This window comes from Mesitornis unicolor, unplaced genomic scaffold, assembly GCF_000695765.1.
Source record: "Mesitornis unicolor isolate BGI_N332 unplaced genomic scaffold, ASM69576v1 scaffold11669, whole genome shotgun sequence".
NCBI lineage: Eukaryota > Metazoa > Chordata > Aves > Mesitornithiformes > Mesitornithidae > Mesitornis > Mesitornis unicolor.
The window spans coordinates 47,176-58,422 of record NW_010209433.1 but is presented as its reverse complement, the minus strand read 5'-3'; positions in this window follow the sequence as shown (position 1 = coordinate 58,422).

The window sequence follows — 11,247 nt, the reverse complement described above, 5'->3', positions numbered from 1 at the left end:
TATTTTGGTATTTTCCCCATATACTGTCATTTAATTTCTTGGCTTGGTTTTCCATTTTTATCCAGATCAAACCAGTATGTTGGCCACATCAGGGCAGAAATGTTAAGAAAAAACTCCTGTATTCTCCTGGTTTTTACATTTGTGTCCCTGGCTTGACAGTGAAAAAATTGGCAAAATCTTGATCCCGATTCCAATTTGCAAAACTGTTTATAGAATAGGCTGTCTGATAGATCTGGTGGGTTAAAGATGATTTGCATTGCCAAAAAAAAGAGAGAAAATTCAATGGTTATCTCTTCAAACATCCAAGCACTCCAAGAAAATATCTTTGCAGGGTTTTCCGCAGTATTCTGTAACATATCTTCTCAGAAAAGGTGTACTTTATATAAAAAAACCAACCTGAAAACCTTTCTGTAGATAGTATTAGAAAGTATTTAAAGTCATCGATCCTGCGATTTTTAATTTGTAGCAGCATTCACAAAATTACAGGTTAATATGCTATCTCTGTAAATAAATAAAGCAGGATTTTACTTTGTGGAGGAGTCTTGAAATATACCTTCCTCTATCAAGCTAGATACTCTAGGTTTCCTGAATGAAAATATTGAAGATAATTACTCTTCTCAAATGCAGTTACCATCCCTGACCCACAAGCAATCAGACTTAGGAAGTAAATGGATTTCCAGGTAGTCATCTAGGGATCTGAGGTCCCCACACGCCAGCTACTCATCGGTATGTTCCTGCATGCCTACTCTCACCTTGTGGTAAAAGTGAGTTCACTGAGGGGTGATCTGTTTGCCACATTCTTTGGAGATTAAACCAAGCAGTAATGTATGGTAACACAGGCAATTAGGGCACTTTAAATTCATACCCCACCTTAGCCCGCAGTAACCGGCTGATACATTTATCTCTTCAATTTACCTTCCTAGTATTAATATGAGACCACATACGGTTTTGTCTCAGAAGACAGGTAAGATAAAGACTAGGGTAAACCAGATGTGAAGTTACTGGTTGCTCAGTGTAAACAAACATTACTACAAGACTATGACAAGTGGATCAGCCCTTCCAGTAAGCCTGGAGTTGCCTTAGCAAGGTTAGCCCTCCAGGTACCGTACCACACTGTCTCCATTGGCTCCTGCACTCTCTCCACATCTTCACCTGCAAATGGGACACACAGCAGCAGCACTGGTAAGTGCCACTATGTGGGCTGTGATCTGGCTAGCTGCACCACAGCATCAATAACAGTAACATCAGCAGAAGCTGGGGCTATGCAATGAATACAGAGCATGTCGGTCATTGGCCCACACTGTGCTGCTGTGTCCTCACTGCTACATTACCTCTGCTTGCAGGACTGAAGCTCACTAGTGCTGCTCACACACCCAACAGAACAGCAGGGTGGACAAAGTCTTCTAATTTCTTTTTATCAGTATCATGTGTCTGGACATTTGTTAATTGCTAATTTGAACTCTCATACCTTTGATTAAATCACTCTGAGTGGTTGGTTCCATCCTGCCATTAATCTATGGGTTCCTTTTTGAGTAACCTCCTTCCTTGAGAAACCTTTGGAGGAGGTGTTGCTGCAGTGAGTTAACACAAGTCCAGTTTGCTCCCCAAGCTGTGGTCCCTTTCCTAACTTTCTGCTGCTTTCATACACCATCAATTAAAGAAGTGTGCAGCTTGGCATGCAAGATCCGATTCCCAAGAAAATAACTTTACATTTCAGTATTAACCTTCTTGCAAACCTGTCAGGACAGAATAGAGAAACTGGCTCTATACAAAATCTCAATTGTCTCTTAAGTTACAGTCAGATTCCTGTGGAGCAAGCAATGCTTTCTGTCAGGCAGGTTATGTGGTCTGTCCAGTGCTATGTATCATAGATATTCCTTAAAAATGCTATTTGGGTACTGGAAGCAACAGTGAGAGCATGGAGAACCGGGCAGGATAGAGCACAGCTTCCCAGCAGCATGTGGGAGCCCACGTTGCTTTCTCTTGCTGCCCTTGGACTGCTCCCAAGAACCAGGTTTGCTTGTTCACAATGAGCTAAAATTAAGAGCTCTAACGAGGATGTCCTGAGGTGGATCTTCTGGCTTTCATGCTGCTATTTACAGCTGTGATAAAAATCAGTTACATATTTATTTGCAGTAATATAAGATCTTAAAAATGCACCTCATGTTTGGCAGGCTTAGATAATTTTTCTGTCCTAACAATCTCCTGAGGCTCAATTCTGGGCAATCTGCCTTGTAACAGCTTCCGCTGACTTTTTTTCATCGTGCCATTCTGAACTGCATCTTTGGCTGGAAAAGTCAGTTCTTTTTGTGAGAAAATGTCATCCAGTATCATTATTTTAGTCTTTTTAAGAACTTACTATTGGGGAACAAGACTTTTTCCTTGAGCTTCGATTTTAATTTCCTTCATGCTTTACAGAAAGAGCATTTCAATCAATTTTGTGTCTATTCTAAAATTTCAGTTTGCTTCTCTTTTTGCTGAATTTTAAAATCTATTTTTAAATTCCAGCAAGGTAAGAATCCCTGATATATCACATCCTACCATTCTTCACTGTGTGCATGGTCTCATATTATGAAAATTAAAAAAGCTCTTTATTTCCACTTACTAGGAGGGATCCCAAAAATAGCCAACGAAACAGTCAGTTCCATTAAATGCTTATTCTTCAGTTGACCAATGTTTTCTTTTTTCATTAAAGAGATGTAGTAAAGGAAATTTTAATTCAAAATCTATGATACTTTAAAAACCTGAGGAGAAAATATCTATTAATTTTCACAATACATTAAAAATCAAACCTCAACTCAAGGGAACTACTGACCATTTTGGAGAAAATAGATTGAGAAAAATAATTTCATAGCAGGAAAAATGGCAGAAAACAGCTTCTAAAGTCTGTGTTTTGTGGAGATTATTTGACTGTGCTGGTAATTAAAAACCAATCCACACAGCTTCAGTTTAAGCAGTATCCACAGGCAGGTATTTTTCTGAGATTACAACAAAAAGTTTTTATCTCAGGTTCTCTATCTCTCTTTGGCAAGGTCTGATTAATCCCAATTTCCTATATGATTAGAAATAACAGGGTCTACTTTCTCAACAGTATTGATGAGTAGTAATTACCTCTGATGAGTACTCAAGACATTAACACCAAGATGATGAAACACGAAGCTGACATGTCTGTATGGTACCAGAATCTGTTGCTTCTGCGTGTAATTTTAATTATCAATCCAACTGAATATGATAGTATGATACGTTGCTAATTTTTTGTCTGGCTTCACAAATCAAACGAATTCACTTTTGTCCCCATGTAATTTTCTACCAACTGCCTGAATTCTTTTAATGTTTTTCCAAACTCTTTGGAATTTGTAAATAACTTTGTGAATACAGGGTAATTGGGAGCCGCAGTGACACTTTTGAAGCAGCAATTCTGGCAGCAAAGGTATTTGAATTCATGTCCCTGCCATCCTGGCTGAAATGACAGGTATCTTTGTTAGCAGATCATTAATCTGTTGTACAGCTGTGGTTTGTGTATGCTCACAGTTCATCCACCACATCATTGAAATGAGCGGGTGAATGCTTAATGTCGCTGGAGGATTCCACCAGTGCTAAGTGCGAGCCAAATGTCAAACGCCGCATGTTGTTAACATTTGAGCTGTTTTGCCATTATTATTGGCAAAAACAGTGAGAACTTTCAAGGTAGAAATGAATCCACCCATTTCCAGGGGTAGGAGGTATTTTTGAGAGTAATTGGCCTAAATATCTTGATCACACTGCTCAGAAAAGAGAAAGAACCAGCTTGAGAGGCTCCCTTCATCCCAGTGCCTGAGGTTGCTTTCTCTGTAGCAGAGTGCATCAAATGAAACACGTCTTTGAGCTGCACCTTGTCAGTTGAGCATCTCGCTTTCACCAGGATTGAAGTAGGCTGCATCCTTTATCTGCATCATGAAAGTAGTGACTTCCAACAGAAGAGGGAGAAAACAGGTAAGAGGTGAAAAGCAAGATTCATGAGAGCTCTGTCCGAGTCCTTAATTGCTTAAAATTAAAATTCCACAGCATCTTGCTCAGGAAACTGGCTGCTACTGACCTGGACAAGTTCACCCTCTCTTGGGTAGAAAACTGGCTGGATGGTCGGGTGCAGAGGGTTGTGGTAAATGGAGCAAAGTCTAGCTGGAGGCCAGTCACAAGTGGTGTTCCCCAGGGCTCAGTGCTGGGTCCAGTCCTGTTCAATCTCTTCATAAATGACCTTGATGAGGGGATTGAATGTACCCTCAGCAAGTTCGCAGATGACACCAAGCTGGGGAGAAGTGTTGATCTGCTAGAAGGCAGAGAAGCTCTCCAAAGAGATTTGAACAGGCTGAACCGATGGGCTGAGACCAATGGGATGAGGTTTAATATGGCCAAATGCCGGGTCCTGCACTTGGGAAACAACAACCCGGTGCAGCGCTACAGGCTTGGAGAGGAGTGGCTGGAAAGCTGCCTGGAGGAGAAGGACCTGGGGGTGTTGGTTGACAGTCAGCACTGTGCCCACGTGGCCAGAAAAGCCAATGGCATCTTGGCCTGCATTGAAAACAGTGTGACCAGCAGGTCCAGGGAGGTGATTATCCCCCTGTACCTGGCACTGGTGAGGCCGCACCTCGAGTACTGTGTTCAGTTCTGGGCCTCTCACTGTAAGAAGGATGTTGAGATTCTGAGAGTGCTCAGAGAAGAGCCACAAGGATGGTGAGGGGTCTGGAGAACAAGCCTTATGAGGAGCGGCTGAGGGGACTGGGGTTGTTTAGCCTGGAGAAGGCTGAGGGGAGACCTCATCACCACCTACAACTACCTCAAGGGAGGTTGTAGAGAGGTGGGTGCTGGCCTCTTCTCCCAGGTGATGGAGGACAGAACAAGGGGAAACGGCACCAAGCCGTGCCAAGGGAGGTTCAGGTTAGCGATAAGGAGGAAGTTCTTTACTGAGAGGGTCGTCAGAAGCTGGAACAGGCTGCCCAGGGAGGTGGTGGAGTCACCATCCCTGGATGTATTTAAAGAGTGGGCAGATGAGGTACTTAAGGATATGGTTTAGTGGGTAGACAGGAACGGTTGGATACGATGATCTCAGAGGTCTTTTCCAACCGAGCAATTCTGTGTGTCATTCTGTGTGTAAAATGGCAATTTTGGGAGTTCAGTTATGACATACTTGTGTCCTTGTGTAACATCATCTGTATTTCCCTTGCAGCATTACTGATTGCCCACTTAGTCACTCTTTTTGAATGCTTGCAGCTTGGGGGTTTTTATGATTTTGTTTGCTGTTCTGGTTCTATTTTTCATTCTTCTAAGATCATTATATGTTACTCACTTCTATTCCAACTCCTCACATTCACTCATCAATTTCCCTAGTATCTTATTTACTTCCTTCTTAAGGTCATTAATAAAGATGGATCAGAAGTGCAATCTCTGTGGCATAAGAATACATTGTTTGGATGAAGTGATAATTCAGAGGGTGGAGTACTAACGATCAGATACTTAAATTTTGAACCCTCTTTTTTCTAGGCATGAGGGGACACTTTGTTCCAGTAAAATATATTATTACAACAATAACTGCATTTTCATACTTATAACAGTATCTTGCACATGAAGAACTGCCATGATTACAGATCCATCACTTTCTTCACTTTTCATAGATAAGGAAGAATAAAGAAAGCAAAGCTCTAAGTCTTAGCTAAACGTCAGTAACGTGGTGGTAGACTCCTAAAGAAAATGCAAGTCTTCCCCTCTTAGCTTTTCATTGGCTCAGTTTTTATAGAAGTGTTGAAAAGGGATGCTGGCAAAAGAAGCAGCTGGTGAGTAAGAGGTAGGTAGAGGGTTGTACTTACTCCTGAGGGGCAGAGGAAGTGCTCCCATCTGTTGGATTTAGTGTCTGAAGGCCTGATCCTGTCAAGGCTTTTTGGACCTTGATTGTGCCTTCCTGGATGTGGTCATCCTCAAAGATCTTCTGACTCTCTAGGTCTACTCTTTTTCCCAGCAGATAATTTCTTGAAGATCAGCCTATCTGTTACTTTTTTCTGTTACTAAGTTTCACAGTTACATGGGCTTATAGAAGCTTCATATGAAACCAGCCTGATACAGATTTCTTGGTTAAATATTTAGAGGTCACTTCATGTTCTTCTGGTTTAGAGTATCACTTAGATTACCCAAATTTAGACTTTGTCATCACTTTTTCAGGACTGAATTCACAATTACATGCGGTATCTTTTCTTGCTTTCACTGGTTGTGGTAAAGGAGTCATTAAAGGAGACTTGTAACAATTCCAATGGTCTCAACAGTTACACAGTCTGTGGAACAGCATGCCCCACATTTTATAGATCTCTCAGCCTTCTGAAAACCCCACACAGTCACATGCACTGGTGACTTAGCAGAAACAAATCTGTATCCGATCTTCTCTGTAGGGTCCTACGATCTGACAATAAACAAGTGTGGTTTGGTAGTTATCTTTTTTTGTTTTAAGACATTGAAACAAGAAGTGTCTGATACCACAGCTGGCACATCTATAATGGTGATTGCTGTTTAGATGTCTGTTACACATTTTGAAATGTATGTGTTAAAATGACTGATGCGCATTATTGCGTTATGGCCACCTGCTCTTTGAAATATTCTAATAACACGGTGAACAATGGTTACATGTTGTAATAACTCCAGGCCTTGATCTAGCATTGTGAACAAGGGCATCTTTCACCCATGCACATTCTTGAACTTACTACTTTGGGCTGCCCAATTAAAAGTACTTTTGCTTGCCTGTTTCTGACACTCGAAGCATTTTCTTCAAAACCTAAAAAACCCCCAAGTCTCAAGTCAGTCATTTATGAGGAAAGATGTGAAGAATGGATGTTGAGCAAACTCAAGTCTCGGGTTTCTTAAACAGGAGGGCATGCACAGATGATGTCCCTCTGCCCACACCCCTTATTTTCATTTAAAAGTAAATTGCAGTCTCTTAGGGCTTTCTAAGGGAGAGGTGAAAATAGATTCAAGTTTCTCTGGCCAAGCTTAAACGAGTCACATAGAAACCACATACAGTCTAAACACTGTACAGGGAAACGCTGTGCACAAACTACCATGTGCTGCTTCTCAGGCAGGTCTCAGAGGACTGTCCCAGTACAACTGTATCTTTCCTAAACAGGACCCAGTCCACCTCCAACTGGACCAGAATGTAGGCAGAAAAGACTGTAGCTTGTAGTTATCATCTGCCTGATTGCTCTCAACTGAGGACCTCTGCTAAAGCTTTAATCACAGTAGTAACCAGAGAGTGTATCTAGAGCTTTATTTGTCAAAACTCAGATTTTGGACTTCACTAAGGTACTGAATAGCAACCAGTGCAACAAGTTAGATAGGTTTTATTGCAGTTAATATATATTATCTGACATTTTGTAAAAATATTCAAGAATGCACTTATATAAAATGTACTGCAGTAAGCATGGCAACTGTACCATGCCTAGCTGCTCTAAGATGGACTCTCAGAAGGAATTTTCTGTCATATATATATATGTTTATATATATAAAAATATGTTTTCTTCTGTTCTTTTTACATGGACATCCAACTGAACCTATAGATCCAGTGTGACCTCAAGCTGTGAACCTGCACAACAGACTGTTCTTATGATTTCTCAACTCTGTTCTTTTCTACTTATTTCCAGCCCACATGAATCTTAACTCAGTTTGGCCATATATGAAGTAAGCTGCTGAACAGCACCAGCTGGATCTGATGAAATCGATATGTGCAGCTGGGTATTATCCTCCCACTGAAGGTACCACAACTCTCATATTATCATGGATTTCCTGTGTGGCCTCATACATGCATTGCACTGGCCAGATAACAGAACAAAGTACAGGAGAACCCCAGTTGAAAAGCCATCCATGGCAGATCAGTAATTATCCAGTATACAGGTGAGCAATCACCTACTGTTTGTTGTACTCAGTGGCAACCTGTTAAGTCTGATACTATAACAGGTCTATAATTATCACCATCCGAAGTGGGCATATATAATAATACAGTTTTCCTCAAAGATTACTGCAGCTAGTGAGTGCCAAAAAAATCCTGAAATGAGAAAGGTCTTAATGTGCTGGAACTGATATTGGGATCTCTGGGGTTGATCTCTAGGTCTGGTTTGGGCATCCTGTATGACTTAAGGTATGCCACTTGCTTTCCCATGCCTTAGTTTTCCAATATAAGATGTGAATAACATTTCTCAGTCTTACACAGGTGCTGGAAACAAAATTCACAGATATTTGCAAGATATTCTCATAAGACGGTGATGCACAGAAAAGCATGTGAAAAGGAAAAGGCATTGACATGATGAAAATGGATATTTGAACTGTGCAGCAATTCATCATCGAGATACACAGGCTGCCTTGTTATTTCCCACAGGCTGCCTTGTTATTTCCAAGGGGAGTACGCTAAAATCTGGAAAGTGGGTGATCAGCTGAACTAAAGCCATTCAGTTTTAAATTCAAACCAAAATGCAGATTGTCCAGTGAAAAAGTATATCCATGAAGGCAAGAACCTAGTAACAAATTAGGTTAGGGGATACAGCACAGGACAGGATGAGAAGAAATGGAAGTGCAATGCTCGTGGAAGGAAGCGGTTTAGAAAGAATTCACTTTTCCTTATTTCACTGACTGTGAGTTACACATTTAGACTAAGATATCTGCAGACATTCCCTCAAGAGTCAGCAGAGAGGAAGAAAGAAACCTCCAGAGAGTTCCTCACCTCATCTGTGGACTCAAAGGATGTAGGGTTACACAGTCTCCCCTGTGCTGGCTGCAAAAGGAACATGGATCAATAGCTTTGACTGCCTATCTGTCTTGGAGGAGGTAAAATTAACTCTACTCTCCTGTCCTGTTTTTCTTACAATAGTAGCCAAAAGATTGCTAGCAGTTATCTTGAATTGCAATAATGAACAATTAGACATTGCACCACCATGAGTAAAGAGGTGTCCCTATTACAAAAAAGTATAATTAACCCCATCTGCTCCGTAGCTTTCTCTTGTGCAACTGCTAGCTGTATTTCTGGCAAGTAGCAGAGGTCTGTATCAAGATTAAGCAACTCTTGTTTGATAGAGTTTGAATATTATTTGAGACCAGTATTCCTTAAGCAGCAAAGCAGAAAGAGAAGAACAAAGAAAGAAGTGTGAAAGCAGAAAGGGGGACAAGAAATGTATAGGTTTATATAAGGGGTAAGAAGATTCAACAGAAAAGATTTCTCTAATTCCTCAGGAACCAGATGCTGTGAAGAAACAAATCTGAATGAAAGAAACTTCGTAAGATGAGACCTATACTTTCCAAGCAACAAAGAATACTGACCAATTCTTGAACACCAAGAATGTCTCTCCCGAGTCTTGTGGATTCACAGAGTTCAAGGTGGAAAGGGCCATTGGATTATCCAGCCTGATCTCTTCTTAGCACAGTTAAGAAATATTCATGCAGTAGCCCTACTATTGATCAGAGTAAGTCATGCCTAAACATATTTTGCTACAAGCCTTAACTTAGCTGCCAAAAGCAGGGAAATGTATGCATTTATCTCCAGAGCTTATCGCCTCTTTTCCCATTTCTCAGCTCTTTTTCACCAACCTTGTGCCACCCTTTCTCTGTCCCAGTCCCAAAGGACCTGCTTCCAACTCCTTTTTTCTCTGTTGATTCCAGTTTTGATAAATTTGTATTTAAATCTGGTATGTTTAGTACCATTACCTAAGAGATCTCATACTTGTGATGTGGTTACATGGTTGCTTCTGGTGTTGTAAGATTGTACTCTACAAAAGATGCCCTTTCGAAAATATTCCCCTTCAAATACATGGGAGGTTTGGCTATTCCTCACATAACCACACATGAGATCCAGCCACCTTTCACAGTGAGATCTGTAACTTTCATCAGCCTCTCACGAAGTTATTCCTGTTCAGCAATTTCTCATGTCACATTGACTAGATTTCCATGTCCCTGCAGTTGCCTTAACTGAAATCAAATGACAACCCCTTACAGCGTTATTCACTCACTACAATGATCCAACTCCCATCTCCTTTGACCCAATCAAAACTCCTCCTAATAAAATAACCTATGTCGATGTACATCAAGTGAAGATGAATGCATAACAGATGCACGCAACTTCTGCTGCATCTTTAGTTTTTCACGAGATCTGGATTCCAGTGGAACACAAGGGCTCCAACACAACAACAAAATGAACAAAACCACCAAAAATGCGTATATGCAACAAGGAATAAGGCAACATAGAAAAAAAACTCAATCTCACAATCTTAGATACTTAGAAATTAGAATTGCTCTATACTTGGTACAGAAAAAATGAGACCTTCCTCTATGGGATGATCCATTACATTCCAAAATAGGCATTTGGACTGAAGTTCTACCTTGAAATGCCTCTTTCCTTTGACTTTGCAGTGAGCTTGCATCACTAGATTAGACAAGATACTTAGATTCTAGATCAAGAAAGATGAGTAAGATAAATTTCAATGACAGGTCTGTTTAGACATCGTATTATTAAGGTATCATGCATGGTGTCCAACGCTAATGATTAGTAATTTATCAAACTAGTCATGCATACATATACGCGTCTCGCTGGTTTTTATAGTGTGTTAACAATCCTCAAAATAATATAAGCAACAGAAGAACCATACCTGCTATAAGAAGCACTAACTAACACGTACAGCCAGAATGTAAACCGAGAGGCTGTTCGACTTAGTGCATTTGCATTACTATAATCCAACGCCAGGAAGAAAGGGGCAGCTCAGAGAAGCGGCTGCTTTTAGCAGCTTTAGGCATACTGCAGATATGGGATCAGCTTATGAAGAATCCACCTGAGAAAAAAAAACGGTAGAGGGAAGGCGTAATCTGAAGAGGCTGGTCAGGACACGCAGTCCCACAGTTCTGCTACAGCTAAATGAAGCTTCAAAAAAAGCAACTAAAGAGGAAAATTAAGCAGAAAACATTTTCGGATCTATTTCAAGTAAGTTTGTATTATCTCGTTTCAGTGCTCTGCAGTTTGTGATCACGGACTGAGCCCCGGCAGGTCACGCTTCCTTTCCCTCCGTGGGAAACGGGAATAACAACCGGACCCAGGCCGGCGCCACGGGCGGCAAGGAGCGTCCTTCCACCGTCCCTGAGCAGCAGGGATCGGGCAGGAGCCTCCCTTCACCCTTCCCCAAAGGGTCAAGGAAGAGAGGACTAAGGCAAACCAGAAGCTGCCGGACAGAAGTCCCACGGTAGCCTCAGCCGCCGAGC